The sequence below is a fragment of the Anabrus simplex genome, chromosome 3 (assembly GCF_040414725.1).
Source record: "Anabrus simplex isolate iqAnaSimp1 chromosome 3, ASM4041472v1, whole genome shotgun sequence".
NCBI classification, from domain to species: Eukaryota; Metazoa; Arthropoda; class Insecta; order Orthoptera; family Tettigoniidae; genus Anabrus; species Anabrus simplex.
In genome coordinates, this window is record NC_090267.1 from 334,222,048 (window position 1) to 334,237,918 (window position 15,871).

Consider the following 15,871-nt stretch of genomic DNA (forward strand, 5'->3'; position numbering starts at 1 on the left):
TTAATAAATATAAAGTTTTAATTTGCTTTCAAATAAATAGTTTAGAAACATCTAACAGTTGAAATAATAAACGCGGGCAAAGCCGAGGGCCCATGTTAGTTCTGAAAATAAAATTAATACAAGAACATGGTATATTCTATTGTTTTTACATCTGGTTGACACAGAAAGCTTAAAAACTTGAATTTTGGATAGAAGGGTAATTGAATCTAAGCAAGCATAAGGAAAGACCTTCAAACAGGAACATATTCACATTGATCTTATACAATCTGTGTGTCAGATTGGAAAGTAGAATTTGAAGCGAAGAAGACCAATTTCGGACATCATTGAGGGAAGGATAACAAAGTTTCGAGGATCATCAATCCCTCCAACTGATCTAAGAAAGGGTTCAAGCAGCTGATGGCAACTATGGAATGATAAGCGCACTACATTCACGTTGCTCTTATCTAAGTCATACACCTAAACCACATGCGAGAAAAGTAAATTGAATCTCCGTCTGAACAGGGAAAAAGTAATCCAAGAATTTTCATACTAATTAGCTGGAGATAAGTGTAAATTTTTAAAAGTGGAGGTAAAATATTATTTGTCTCAGAACACTGAAGAACATGAACACTCCCTTGGACTGAAATATGATAGTACCCTCTGCAATTAAGTGCACGATTCGAAATGCAAAACATTTGAAAGTCATCTTGACTTTGAATTGAAAAATGCTTTTCTGATAATGCCTTACTTTTGAAATAATAAAATAAAATTTTAAAAATATGATAAATTGTGTTTTTAAGGTTTCATCGCACTAGATCAAAGGCGCAGTGGTATATCTAGAAAATCTGCAATCACGTGTACTTCCGTCGTTTCAATAGAGACACAATACAAATAGAGGAAAACATTAAATTTTTGCGTGGATGTGTAGCTGAAGCATCAATGAAGAAATACAAATTAGTGAATAATACTCAATGGGAACGATAGACAATCTTGTTAGGAAACACATCAGCTTGTACCTAATAATACCTTCCTATGTGGAGTGTCCTGAAATAACCGTTGGTGTTAGGTCAAGGAATAACTCGTGATTGTGTGGAAGGAATGACCTGCTGACGGAGTTGTGAACAGCGGATCAGCGGCAACTAAATATAATGTCTAGAGTTACCACCGACCCGTATTTCGAATTTTTTTAAATAATCCCTCTCGGGACAGTATTGTTTCGGTCTAGAAAACCAAGAATAACGGCCGAGAGGATTCCTCGTGCTGACCACACGACACCTCGTAATCTGCAGGCCTTCGGGCTGTGCAGCGGCCGCTTGGTCGGCCAAGGCCCTTCAAGGGCTGTAGTGCCATGGGGTTTGGTTTGGTTTTTATGAGCTTTTAGTTAATTAAAATGTATTATAGCTACGAAAATATTCGATTGTTTCGATTATCGTTAGCATTACGTTGCCGATGTTGCAATCTAGGTTAGGAAATTTACAACCTGGATTTGCAATGTGCCAAAACATTAGCGCTGGGAGCATTGCTTAGCAGGTGATTTTTCTGACGTAGTTATGTACAGTTCAGATTAACGCATCAGTCATTGCTGAAATTTTGTGAAAATGGACGCAGAAAATTATTATACTACTTATAGTTCCAATAGAAATTGTTCTAAGAAAAGGGAGTCAAAATCAAGAAGTAGCCTGCCTGCAAAACTAAGAAATGTTTATGTGGGAAATGAAAACAACAATCTTTTAGTAGCCTCACAACTAAAATATTAGTCTATGTTTTACAAGACAAGAGACTTGTTATTACAAAAATGTCCAAACTAAACCAAACCAAAACCCATTGGTACAACACCCCCGACGGACCATGGCCTACCAAGCGACAGCTGCTCTGCCCGAAGGCCTGCAGATTATGATATGTCGTGTGGTTAGCACGACGAATCATCTCGGCCGTTATTCTTGGCTTCCTAGACTGGGACAAAAATGTCCTCTTTCGTGTTTCCTATTTCTTCTTGTTCTTTTTTAGCTATTAAGTGGGAGTCCCGGGACGAAAACGATGCCCCTCTACTCATCTGTGTCTACGACTAGCCGAAGTATCGGAAACATCTCCATCACAGTACACTAGCGGGGGGGAAAGCGATCTGTCATGAAGAAGCAATAGTTCCACGCGTCAGAGAAGAAACCCCCTCCTCACTATTCTGTTAAAACATCAATTAAGCTAGTCATAGTTGCATTTAACTGTCAGTGGACTTAGTTGAGCTGTAGTGCTGTTAAAGAAGAAGAAAGGCAATATGATGAGGGAGGAGAGTTGGCTAGGCGCTGAATCTTGGCGGCATTAAAACTTGGATGTGGGTTAATGGGCAAGGAGTTGTCTACTTGGCATGGCTGGGACCTGGGGTGAGAAGTGGGGCGAAAGTAGGTTGAGTAGTATGTGAATGACAGTGGAGGTGTCATATCGGGTTTGGTGGGCTGATGGAGTGGACGGTGGAGGGAAGAGGCGATTTAAGAATGATGGGGAATGTTTTTGAGGGTTTAAGTGCTTGGCGTGCTTATAATGGGACCTAACTGCCCGTTTGATGAAGGGCGAGGGCCACCACACCTATTGCAGCAGGTAGATTCCGTGCATGAAGCAGCGGTATGATTTAGCTTTAGTTCTTAATTCTTCTTTTTCTTAATCATGTGCCATGTCCGGTCCCTGCCAATCACTTTGGCGTAAGATATGCTGTCTTGTGCGAGGTGGAAAAGGCGTTGAGTGGTGTTCATCACCGTCCATTCTTTGATGTTATTCAGCCAGGTTCTTCTCTTGCGACCAACAGCACGCTTGCTCTAAGTTCTTCCTTACAATACTACATGTAGAAGGTAATACTTGCTCCCACTTATAATGTGGCCGAATATTGTGTCTTGCATTGCTTGATCAACGACACAAGTTCACGGCCTCCTTTTGCTCTTCTAAGGACTTTAGTTTTTCTCAGCCTTTTTGTTAATGATGACGGAGCATTCTTGGGTGGACCATGTTTTCGAAAGCTTCCAGTCGCCTTATGGAGTTAGATTTCAAAGTCCAGGTCTCAGCAGCATGGAGCAGCACCGACCAACAGCAGCTTTCAGCCATTTATTGACGTAGTTACAGACTGAGGATATCATTGTCTTGTTGAAGCTAGTTCTTGCTGCTTCGATTCAGCAACGAATTTTTTCTCAGCGTATAGGTTTTCGGTTTAACTGCAACGAAATCTTTTGGTGTAATTATGATTAAATACCATGAATTATTTATTTGCAACATTGATGTTAATTCCCCATTTCATTTCAGCCAGGTTAACCTTGTTCAGTGTGGAATGCAGGTCCTTAAGACTGTCAGACACAAGCACGGAGTCTTATGCACACCTTACCGAATTTATTACTGTGCCATTGATCTTCACAGCAACCTATGGATCAATGACAGCTTATTTGCGTATTCGATCTGAATATAAATTCAAGAGAGGAGGATGCAGTATGGACAGTATCTACCCTTGACGAACACCTCGCCGGATACCGGCAAACTTGAATTTCGGCCTTCTGTTTCCAATATAAATTTTGGATTATTCGAATGTCCTTGTCATCGAGGTTGATTTTATTAAGGATTTTCACCGGTCTTGAATGCTGTATTACTCTAATGTTGTTTGTTTATTAATTGAAAATGTAAAATTAGGTCTGTATTATAAGACGGATTATATATGTAAGAGAAGAAGAAGGACTGAGTTATGGTTCATTTTGTATTTTGCTCTGTCCCTGAACATTCTACTATGTCCCTTTTTTCTGACATCTCTGTCCCTCGTTCTTCACCTAACATCGGCAGTTATAGAAACAATATTACCGAGCAAGTGACCTCACAGAAAGGGTCAAGTAGCTATCAGCTTGCATTCGAGAGATCGTGGGTTCGAACCCCACTGTCGTTAGCCATGAAGATGGATTTCAATGTTTTCCCATTTTTACACCAGGCAAATGCTGAGGCTGTACCTTAATCAAGGCCACGGTCGCTTTCTTTCCACTTCTATCCCTTTCCTATCTTATGGTCGCCATGAGACATATCCGTGTCGGTGCGACGTAAAGCAAAATTGTAAAAAATAAAATAATAATATGTATACAAATACAGTATATATGTAAAGAGCCTCCGTGTCTCAGGGGGCAGCGCGCCGGCCTCTCGCCGCTGGGTTTCGTGGCTCAAATCCCGGTTACTCCATGTGAGAGTTGTGCTGAACAGGGCGGAGGCGGGACAGGTGTTACTCCGGGTACTCCGGTTTTCCCTGTCATATTTCATTCCAGCAACGCTCTCCAAAATCATTTCATTTCATCTGTCATTCATCAATCGTTGCCTCAGAGGAGTGAGACAGGCTTCGGCAGCCGGCACAATTCCTATCCTTGCCGCTAGAAGGGGGCTTCATTAATTTCATCCCTGACGCGGTCAAATGACTGGCATTACAGAGGTTGTGGATTTTCTTCATACATATGTAAGTGCTTGATAGCATGAGGTGTGTCACCTTTTAGTGATGTCTACCTTCTTAGTCCTGTCCATTGATTCGGGGTCGGGGTGAGGTGAGATGAATTTATATGGCATACTTTTTACAGGCAGATGCCCTTCCTGACTCTAACAGCTAATGAAGATGAAATGAATGTGGGTAAAGAGGTTTATTTATTCATCGTGTGGCTTGTAGTGCCGGGAAAGTCCGAAGACAAGTTCGGCAGGTCTGCAGACTTGGGCGCCTTGATGTGGGTTAATGATAATAACGATGAATATGATGAAGAGGAGAGTAGTTGTTTTGTGACAGTTCTAGCGCCTCCGCCTCCTCAGCAGGCTGCCCTTCCCGACGTCAGTTGCACAAGATGGCGGCATTACACGGGCTCTTAGGAAGAAAGCTGGACCAGGGGCTACTGCGCAAGATGGCGGCTATACATAGGCCCTTGAGGAGAAAGCTGACCCAGGGCAGACATAGGACTTAAGGAGACAGCCTAGGGGCGATTGCGCAAGATGGCGGTTACACACAGGCTCTTATGGCTAAAGCTGGCCCAGGGGTTCTTGCGCAAGTTGGCGGCTATACATAGGCCCTTGAGGAGAAAGCTGACCCAGGGCAGACGTAGGACTTAAGGAGACGACCTAGGGGCGATTGCGCAAGATGGCGGCTACACACAGGATCTTATGGCTAAAGCTGGCCCAGGGGTTACTGCGCAAGTTGGCGGCTATACATAGGCTCTTATGCAGAAAGCTGGCCCAGGGCAGAAAAAACGACTTAATGAGACGGCCTAGGGGCGATTGAGCAGGATAGCGACCGCGTCCAACTTCCTAGTGCTCGGACCCCCGAGGCAAAATGGTTGCTATACATTGGTTGAGATTAACTTTCACGAGATGGACCAGAAGCTAATGGCGATACATTGCTCTTATAGGCCTAACTCTTCAGAGATATCCCCGATTCGTCAAATTTGGGGCCTAAATGCAAAAAGTCAAATATCTCGAAAACGGCGCGTCGTAGAACAAAACAGACAGAATTTCGCCCACCTATTATCGCAGTGCAGTCCGTTTAAAACATGATGGCATAAGAAAAAAGTGGTCTAATGGTGGAATCAACGGTTCGGTTCCTACTTAGGCCCTTTGACATTTGGTCTGCTTTAGCCTGTCATGTTGTGTGTTGGAACAACTTTCATAACTTGATCTGTTCTTGCTATGGCATAGGTCATAACGTGCTACGCACAATGGTTCGATTCATTAATTTTGAAGAGTTAAATGTAAAACGTTAAGTTTCGCGAAAACGGTGCGTCGTAGACCGAAACGGACAATATTTCAGCCCCCTAATATTCTGGTACAGTCAGTCCAGAACATGATGGCATAAGAAAAAAGTGGTTTAATGATGGGATCAACGATTTGGTTCCTACTTGAGCCGATTGACATTTGGTCCTCTTTAGCCTGTCATGTTGTGTCTTGGAGCAACTTTCATAACTTGGTCTGTTCTTGCTATCGCATAGATCATAACGTGCTAGGCACAACGGTTCGATTCATTAATTTTGAGGACTTAAATGTAAAATGTTAGTGTCGTAGAGCAAAACGGACAAAATTTCGGCCCCCTATTTACACTAATGCGGTCTGTCTAGAACATGATGGGCATAAGTAAAAGTAGTCTAATGATGGGATCAACGGTTCGGTTCCTACTTAGACCCTTTGATATTTGGTCTGCTTTAGCCTGTCATGTTGTGTCTTGGAGATAACTTGACCTGTTCTTGCAAAGGCATAGGGAGAACTAAGGTAAGGGTTGCTATGCAAGATGGCTGCTATACTATATTCGTTTAGACTTAACTTGTAACTGATGACCTATTAGTTTTACCAGCCTAACTTTCGGGAACTGAGGCAAAGATACTGTGCAAGATAGCTGCTATACTATATTCTCATGGACTGAACTCTAGAGAGCTACCTCAGGGGCTTACAACTTGTAACATATGGCCCATTAGTTTTTATCGCAAACTTTTGGGAACTGAGGCAGGGTCTTGTAGGCAAGATAGCTGCTGTATATTGGTTATATTAGACTAACTTTAAGGAGCTGGGCTATCGCTTATCCTTCTAACCAGCTACCCTTCATAACTTTATTCTAGCACAGGAGCTAGTGGTGATACATGAGCTTTATGGCACTAACTTGGGGAGAGTTTATTAGGGTTTTTCACGTATTGGGCTAATGCGGGGGTTTCATCCTCCTAACCGGATGCCCTTCCTAACATCAGTGTAGCACAGGGGCCCTTGCGTAAACATCGGCTCTCATGGGACTAACCCTGGGGGAGAGCTGCACTAGGGCTCTCGAGGAAGGATAGTCGTTCAAAGCTAAAAGCAAAATCAGAATGATGAGATGTAGATAAACATAGAATGTTGTTATAACCTAACTTTGTTATCCTGTTAGAAGTGATAAAGTTAATTCAGTGTAGGATTGCAAAATGCTGAACCGAAAAAATTCGTGCTACACACATAATAGGGAATGGAACCCATGGGTCTCGTCTTATCAGAAGGGTAAAAGGTCCAAAGGACTCTTCCTCCTCTTCACCGCACCCTCGTCCTCCTCCTCCTCTAAACGGCTAATAGGCTAAAGGGCTAAAGGGCTAAAGGACAAAAGGACTTACATTTTTGGTAGTATTTAGGGTGCCTCTCCTCTCTTTCTCCGGGCTTGAGACCAGCTCTACAGCTAGAGGCGGAGTTATCACCCTAAGGAAGGGAGAATGTTGGAAAAGAGTCTGTATCAATATAGCTACTCGACCCACTATATGCTACAAAAGGATGATTTAGGTGAGGGTGGGGACGGGGAATGTAGAAAGGTGTTTATGCTGTTGTACTGTCAAGAGAGAGCATACAGGTAAGGTCTTCATTTGGAAAGCTATTACTCAATAATACCTGCAGGACGTAATTCTTGTTCTATTTTAAAGATATCTGCTTTACACTCTGTGTAACCAGCATCTTGATAGGCTCTTAGCAGTTGCAAACGTTTTACGATTAGGCTAGGGGTAACAGAGGCTGGTTCTGAACTTTGAGCCTGCATGCAGACAGTTGATGTGTAGGGACTTGTTTTAATGTAGTACGTGCTTCTGCAGTAGCGTTTCCAGGTACAATCTTGTTTCGATAGCAAAGAAGCGTTGAAATCTTCTTCTACTTCATATATTGCATCTCCTCGTGAGATGTTTGCACAGCGACAGAACGTGTAGTAGGCTTAGAAAATGAAGTAAAATCATAAAGCTCTAATGGCAAAGAAACGTTGAGATATCCATTTTTCCTTCTTCTTGTCCTTCTTCTCATTTTTCTTTATTATCACTATTATCATCGTCCGGCTCCATGGCTAAATGGTTAGCGTTCTGGCCTTTGGTCACAGGGGTCCCGGGTTAGATCCCCGGCATGGTCGGGAATTTTTACCATCATTAGTTAATTTCCCTGGCATGGGGTCTGGGTGTATGTGTTGTCTTCATCATCATTTCATCCTCATCACGACGCGCAGGTCGCCTACGGGAGTCAAATCAAAAGACCTGCACCTGGCGAGCCGAACATGTCATGGGGTCTCCCGGCACTAAAAGCCATACGCCATTTCACTTCATTTCACTATTATCATCAGCATCCTCATCGTCATCGTCATCATCTCGAAATGTGTGCTTAGTAACAGAACTTGCAGCAGGTCTAGACAACAAAGGAAAATTAATAATCTCTCACGGAGGAGTACTTTTTAAAAATAGATCAGTATTTGCTTGAATACGATTGAGCTCTTTATATTTTCTTCTCGATGAAGCTACATTACACGCGGCTTCGTGACGTTGAGCGTTGAAAGCGCTCTTGAACTCTCTCCTACAATGTTTGCATTGAAAAATTGTCCTACAAGATATCTCATGACGGCTCTTGTGATAGCCTAAGGGAAATGTTTTTCCACACTCTTTGCAAATATAGCTAGAAATGCGTTGTTCCATGACGGATTTTATCTTCTGCTAATAGATTCTTCTTTGAAAGAAACAAGTTAAATCTACTTGACACTTGCTACTTTCTACTTATATAACGTAATACAAAGCCGTCTAGATTAGAAAAGTAGCCTATAGTAGCTTTAGGACGAGAGGACTTACCACGATGTGAACAGGCTGCGAAAAACAGGGTTTTTTTTTTTTTTTTTTTTTTTTACTAGTGGCCTTGCATCGCACCGACACAAATAGGTCTTATGGCTCCGACGATTAACAGTAAACTAACACAAAAGCGTAGAATCTATCTTATATACCTTATACAGGGTAGGCGTGGAGATTAGAAGGGATAGTCAAGGAAGAGGTACGGAAGCGGTCGAGGCTTGGTTCATATGACAAATATGTTGATACATTTCCGATGAAATCAAGGGTCATGAAGAGCATGGAAATGAAAGACTACGTAGGATTCACAACCTAGTACCGTCAGGGTCGAAAAGAACTAGAATTGACCAAGGGAGGTTCGATAGAATAATGAAAGTGAGGAGCCTGACATAAGTAAGTGGACTCAATGCCAGTACTCAGCTAAGGACCCAGCGGTCACCAATCCACGCTCCCAAGTTTGGTGACCCTAAGACCGCTTTTAGCCGGCTCTTATAACAGACAAGCGATATCGTGGGTACCCATCACTACAGGAAGAACTAATGGATGAGGATGATATCTAGGAGAATAATAGGCTTGGTCATAGAGGGTCTTACCCTACCTCAAGACAATAATGAATAGATATAGTTTTTCAGGGATGTAAAGGTCAGATCCACCAACTGTCAAGTTTCATGAAAAATCAGTTAGCGAATTCTCTGTTTATTCAGTCAAAACCGAATGACAGAGAAAACTTTCAAACATGATGGACACCATCTCCACGTCGTGTATACTCACTTTCTCAAAGATGCGAATGTACGGACAGCTACTACATTTTCATTATATTAGTAAAATTGATTCTATTAAATGAAATAAATACAAAACACCCGAGCGTTTGTCTTGTGGAAACTAGAGAGAATAATTTCAAAAGTAGATGATTCTGGGATAAATAAGGTAGAGGAGGGGCAAATTCCGTCCCTGCACCTAATTCTAATTTGCACGGTTGGTACCTAATGTTTAGCCGCGCGCCCCGTTGTCTGGTTGAGAGAGTTGGTTGTGTGCACCAAGTTTAGTTTCTGTGTGAGGGGAGGGATCATTTTTCATGCTGAGCTGAGTTAGTGTAGCATTCAAATTAAGAGCGTGCTTTTCCTAGAGTGAGAGCTGATATGTGTATGAAATACTGGACTGTATTTCAGTCGTGTGGTGTAGTTGCTGGCGTGTAATCGCTACAGTGAGGTGGTTGGCGTGAGTCACTGCAGTGGACGTTATAATAAATCAGGAGATGTTCGTAATTTCGTCCCCCTTCGTTTTATTTGCCATGTATGAAGTTTATTCTTATATTCAGATGGGAAAACGCAAGAAGTGGGCTAAAGATACTATGGAAAATGCTATTAAGACAGTGAGGGACGAGATAATGAGTTACAAAAGTGCGTTTAACATCCCACGAGCAACGCTGAAAGACTGTGTTAAAAAGAATACAAAGAAAACATTTGTAATAAGTAGCCTTCTAGTAATTAATTATGGGGAAAGTGCTTAGCAAAGTTAGAAAGGAAAAAATATATTAAAATTAATTGTACTTTTCATAAATTTGCCGGGGGAAGAAATTACGAACACATTTTTGGTAGTTTAGTTCTTGTAGTGTTTATGTCAAATATTGACTACCTTACGTTATAACAGTTTCACTTTCCCTATGTGGAGAATATATTCAGTAATATGTATAACAATTTCTAGCCTTGTCCCCAAATCAGCACTTACACTGTCTATACCGGTACTCACCTGGAGGATAAAGAGAACCCCTAAGACCAAGAAGAGAACGTTCCTTGTGAACATGATTGTAGAGCATATGTGTTCTTCCAACTTTACATCCTCAATTCATCAGTTGACAATACGGTAACATGTGAGTCAACATGGATCAGACGAGCAAAAACACATCCACACCCTCTGAGACCTTACGTCAGAAATTTATCCCATTGAACTACGCTTAGTTTTTTATGTTCACACATTCATGATTAGCTTCCACTCTTTAATTCTAGTGAACAACAGTTGAACTTCTCCAACACTGTACAATCAATAGTTCCTTCCAGGTCTTCATTTCTCTTTCCGAAACTCTTCACATTAGATCACAGTGAATTCTATATTTTTGGTTTTTCTCCAATTAACAAACACTTCCTCTTTTTAACCAATTTAGACCTAGAGTCCATTGTAATCTGCACTGAATTTTGCAATATTTCCTATTGCCTTATCTACCTATCAAAATTTCTCTGCACATATTGTCTTTCGCTAGTTGTAGCATAGGGTCATCTTCTCAGGGCTTGATGAAGGTGGAAGTGAGATGAATCAACACAGGAGATTGCATCGTTGAGGAAAGAACTTTTTGTAAATTGAAAACTTCTTAAGGTATCAGGGAGTAACCCAGTAGATGACGGGTCGTGCGTTTGCCGAACACATGAAGGAAGCTCTCAGAACCGTATTTGATATATAAACAATTCAACGAATTTTTTATCAGTGCGGAAATTCAGCTTTTCCACCTGAATGTTGGCCCAGTAGCTACATACGGAATAAAGATTAACATGACCGCATTAACCTACTGAACCTGCAGAGACTTGAAACGTCCCTAGAAATGCTCCTGAAGAGTGAGAAAGAGATGAAGATTTCCGATCATGCTTTCATCACACCATTTTACCTTTTAATGGGGACATTAACATCTGTTAAGTACATGATACAGTGGTTGAAAAGTGCTATACGCGATTATATGCGACCGTTCCCCATGATTTTCTCGAATGTAAGTTCCCAAATTGTGATAGTGTCGACTGTTCATTTTCCCAAATGTGTGGTCCCGAATGAATTTATCAGAAAGTGCAAAATTGCGATACAAACAAACCTCGAACGTTGCCAAGCAATTCATATCACAATGATAATTTCAAGAATGGATTAACAACCCATACTAAATGTATCCAGAGATGGCAAAAACTTGTTGCTGGACTGTTTGTTTGTTATCTGGACGACCAGTGTGGCACTTCAGGCACGTAATACCACCCCGTCTCGCTATCATTATGTGGAATCAGTACCAAGCTATCTACGTAATATCAGTGCACTAGCAAATATAAGTGAAGACTATGACAATTGCTTACGAATCGTAGTTGGCAAGCATCATCTTACGTTTTTCTCTGCCGTGCTGGAACTGCTAAAGGAACAAGCCGATACAGAGACATTTATAAGAGAATTTTGATTAGGAAAAAGTGGGAAATGCGCTTCTAAAGGGCAGTGTAACACGCTGTAGGACAGTATAAGGGCTATTGTAATGGAGTATGCAGCATAAGCTAATCTAACCAGCGCTATTTTCACAGGGTGTAGTGCGAGGCAGGGATGGTAAACCCCGGCGCCTAAAATTAGTGGGTTACTACTAGTTATAACTAATTCGCCTTAATGTGGCGTAAAGGAGGCATATATTTTACTACTAAAAATAAGAAATGCATATAAACACTAGTCTGAGAACCTTAATTTGCTTACATAGTCGTCTTCCACTTGGCCTGGTTCCAGCTGACAATTTTAAAAGTACGTACTTCTTTTGATTTGTGATCACATTTATGACTAAAACAAACTCTTGAATTGGTGTCTGTTGCAGTACGGTGATTTTTCAGCCACGCCTTAACATACCTTTCAGGCTTAAATCGGTCAACTGGTGGGGCAATGGAATTAATGAAAATAAGACTGGAGACATTAACAGCCAAAGGTGATGTTGGTAGCTCGCTCACACTCTGCACTTGAGTATGGCAATGTGGAAATTGTTCTTAGCACGTGTAACATATTATATGAGATGTCTTCGATCTCAGGGTTGTCTGCCAAGTCACTAAATGCTTTTATTGCAGGTGATTCATTTAGATTGAAATGACTCTAGATTCTTCTTTTTTTATTTTCAGCGTGAGGTATGTCTCCTTTCTTGATTTTAGTAGGATCAAGTACTGCAGTGTCAAACCCGGAGTAGCCAGGTGAGAAGGCGAGGGGCCGACATTGAATTATACAGTGAATGTAAATATCAACTGTATCAATAATATTAATAATAACAACTAGAGCATCCGTGTGGCTCCGCAGCATTCGTTATAAATACATCAGATACACCGTCTTTATATACCATTCGTGGTCATGTTATTTTGCCTGCGTTTTTCAATGGTTCTATGAACGTTTAACACGAATTGTTACGGTATGCCTCAGTTCGTCGTCAGAATTCGTCCATTCTGACGTCATCATCTCGTCTGTTTGGTGAATATCTATCCACATATTTGCTTTTTCTATCCTGCAATTCTTGATGTAAAGCTTGGCGTTGTGTCAAAGCAGGCAATGGTATTTTTAATTGCAGTTTTTGCATAAAGAACGGCTGTCTTGTGAGCTCATAAGTTAGTCTCGAATTAGCATTTCTTTTTTTTTCTTTTTTTGCCAGGCAGAGAAGACTGTTAAGACACATGGCCTTCACTCTTTCTACTGTACCTAGGTTATCCTTCGAAAGTGTTCCCAGATAATGTCTAAAGTGTATGTCATGATGGGGTCTGTTTGTACGTAGACTTTTTTTTATCTTAGCAGAATGTAAGTTATTAGGAACGCTCTGCCATTTGCTGAATATATTTGGAAGCTGAGAAAGATTAGAGGATCAAGAGTATCTAGCAGGGAATAGTATTCTTCCGTGATCAGAAGAAGAGTATACTCTCTGGCTTGACAGCTAGTAATCAAACCTGGCTGCATGCAATGGCGTTACTAAAGATGAAAATAACATAATTATATTAGAATATTATTGAAAATGTTAGTCGCTTAGCAACCTACTAAGTACAGAATTTATTGCGGGTGAGGGTAGGCCTAAGACTTGGCCTGCAATTATTGGAGTGATCTTTAATGATTTGATTGCAAAAAACATTCTAGCAAATCTGTATTCGTCCTCATTTTCTAGCTATTCTCATCTCTCACTGATCCAGATATCTCCCTTTCCCACCTTAAAAGCCAACCTTCACCTCCTGCAATCATCAACCAACACACTGAAACATGCATACACTTAAGGTCTCACAAAGAATTGACACGATATCTTGTGCAATAATGTTCACATGCATTTCATAAGGGAGGACAATTAGTACATATAACAGAATGTTTACGTGCTGTGGACCTTAAAATCCGGAAATACAAGCCTTCAAAGTTAGGATGGAAATGGAATAAAAAGGAACATGTGGATTTTTAAGGAAGGATAGTCAATAGTATGACATATCTTAAATTTTGTAAGTCAGACAGCTGTAATAGATTGCTTTTCTGACTTGCGGATTACCGACAGAAAACTTGGAAGTCAACTATCAGACTATCAACATTTCTCGCAGTGAGTATATTTAATGAAAGCAGGTTACTCGCAGTTTCCTAGGAAATAATCTTCCATTAGTCCACCCTCGAAACAATACCCCAACAGTGCTTAAAATTAGCCATGACAAATATTTGGCTAACCGAATTGGAAAAATGCAAATCGGACCAAGTTTGCAAATTCTGCTACCGAGAAATAAAAACGCATTAATTATAGAAGACGAAGAATTGTTTTTCTTCTTTCGGACCCAGTGTCCACGATCCTGTACACAGCTTTCTGCATTCTTTTTCCAATGCTTCAAGTCTAGTTACAACTTTCGAAACGGCTTGTGCAGCGCCTCCTAGAGAACAAGGCCTGGCAATACGATTCGTGACGTCACGCGACTGGGCTCAGCCGTGACCACCACGGCTCAGTGCGAGTGGATAGTAGATGAAGCTAATTCCTTACGAAAATTGAAAAATACGCTGGTTAAAGTGCATTCTACGAATATTTTTTCTCGTAGACGCGCATATCGGAAGCGAAATGAGTAATATACCGCAATAACTAGAAAGAACAATTAAAAATGAATGCAAAGAAGAATTTTTTTTAAGAGTCTTAATACTGAACAACTTTAATAGTATGTCTATATGACACTTTCTTACGTATATTTAAGAGTAAAAAATAATCAGTTCCTTTTACAAAACTCGCCATAAGACCTCTCTGTGTCGGTGCGACGCAAAAAAAAAAGCAAGCTTTTACAAAACTGAACTTGCTGATAAAAGATAAAAAACAACATGTAAGTACAAAAGAAGCTATTAAATAAAAATAATAACGTATAAACTGCCTTACTTACAGTATATTAGTAGCAGTCCAGGAACATACAAGCTGTAATGCTCAGTGTTGTCGGTCATGAAAACAGGTAAACATTTTTTTTACAATAGAAGCCTCACATAAATTAAGGGGGTGAAGAGCTCACACAATTTGGCTGTTATGCAAAGAGAATGATTACAGTACATGCCAACAATAGTTTGTTCATCAAGTCATCAAAATTATATTCGCATTCCCTAGTGTAAATAAATGTACTTATATGATTTTGGACCCTGATTAAAATAACCAGAACAGGGAAATAATTGAAATTCTTAAATTTGAAAGTAGCATGCCAATTCTTATAATATTTGAACTGACCTTCACCCAGACATTTTCTGAAATTGTTTTCAATATAACTTCACCAGGTTGCTTAAAACTGAAATGGACATGAGGTGAACATGATATAAGAAAATATAAAAGGAAATCTCTATGAACATTAATTGTTAAAATCCTAAGAAACTATATTAAGAACTTGCATCCCTGCCATTACATTAATAAAAAAGTAGCAGAACACACACTGAACTACTCATTTCATGCTTTATGAACCAGCTGCATTATATAGATATGACACACATGAGATCAATTAAGTAATTAATCCCCAATTTTTCACAGATGCATGTTAGATTCATTACATAACAAAAGCTGGAAGGAGTACTTTCTCCAAGAGGAAATTCGTAACCAGAGTGTGAATAGGCTATAATGCTGGAAGAAGAAATTCATAATTGAATTCACAATTACTCAAACAGGAATATTTACTACTGAAGGAACTTACAGTGATTAGCCCTGAATTCAGAGTTTACACATTCCCTTTGAATGGAATTCATGGAGGTTCATCAACTCAGTGATTAATAATAGTAATGTACTAAAAAAAATAAAAAAAAATGAGAAAGCCTCAGCTTACCACAGACAAAAGTAAAGGATGGTTAATGATTTTGTAGGATATGTGCCACCAAGCTAATGAACCGTATTTGTTAAATGACAAAATACCTGTTTAACATAAAAGGTGCTCTCTCAAATGTAACATCACTCCCTGAAAACATAACACCTGGCAATAAATATGATAAAATAAAAGTGTTCTTGTGTTATTACTGTGTTCTCTTCTAAAGAAACAACTATGGAAAATAGAGCTACTAAATTTGTTCACAACCGGGCGAGTTGGCCGTGCGCG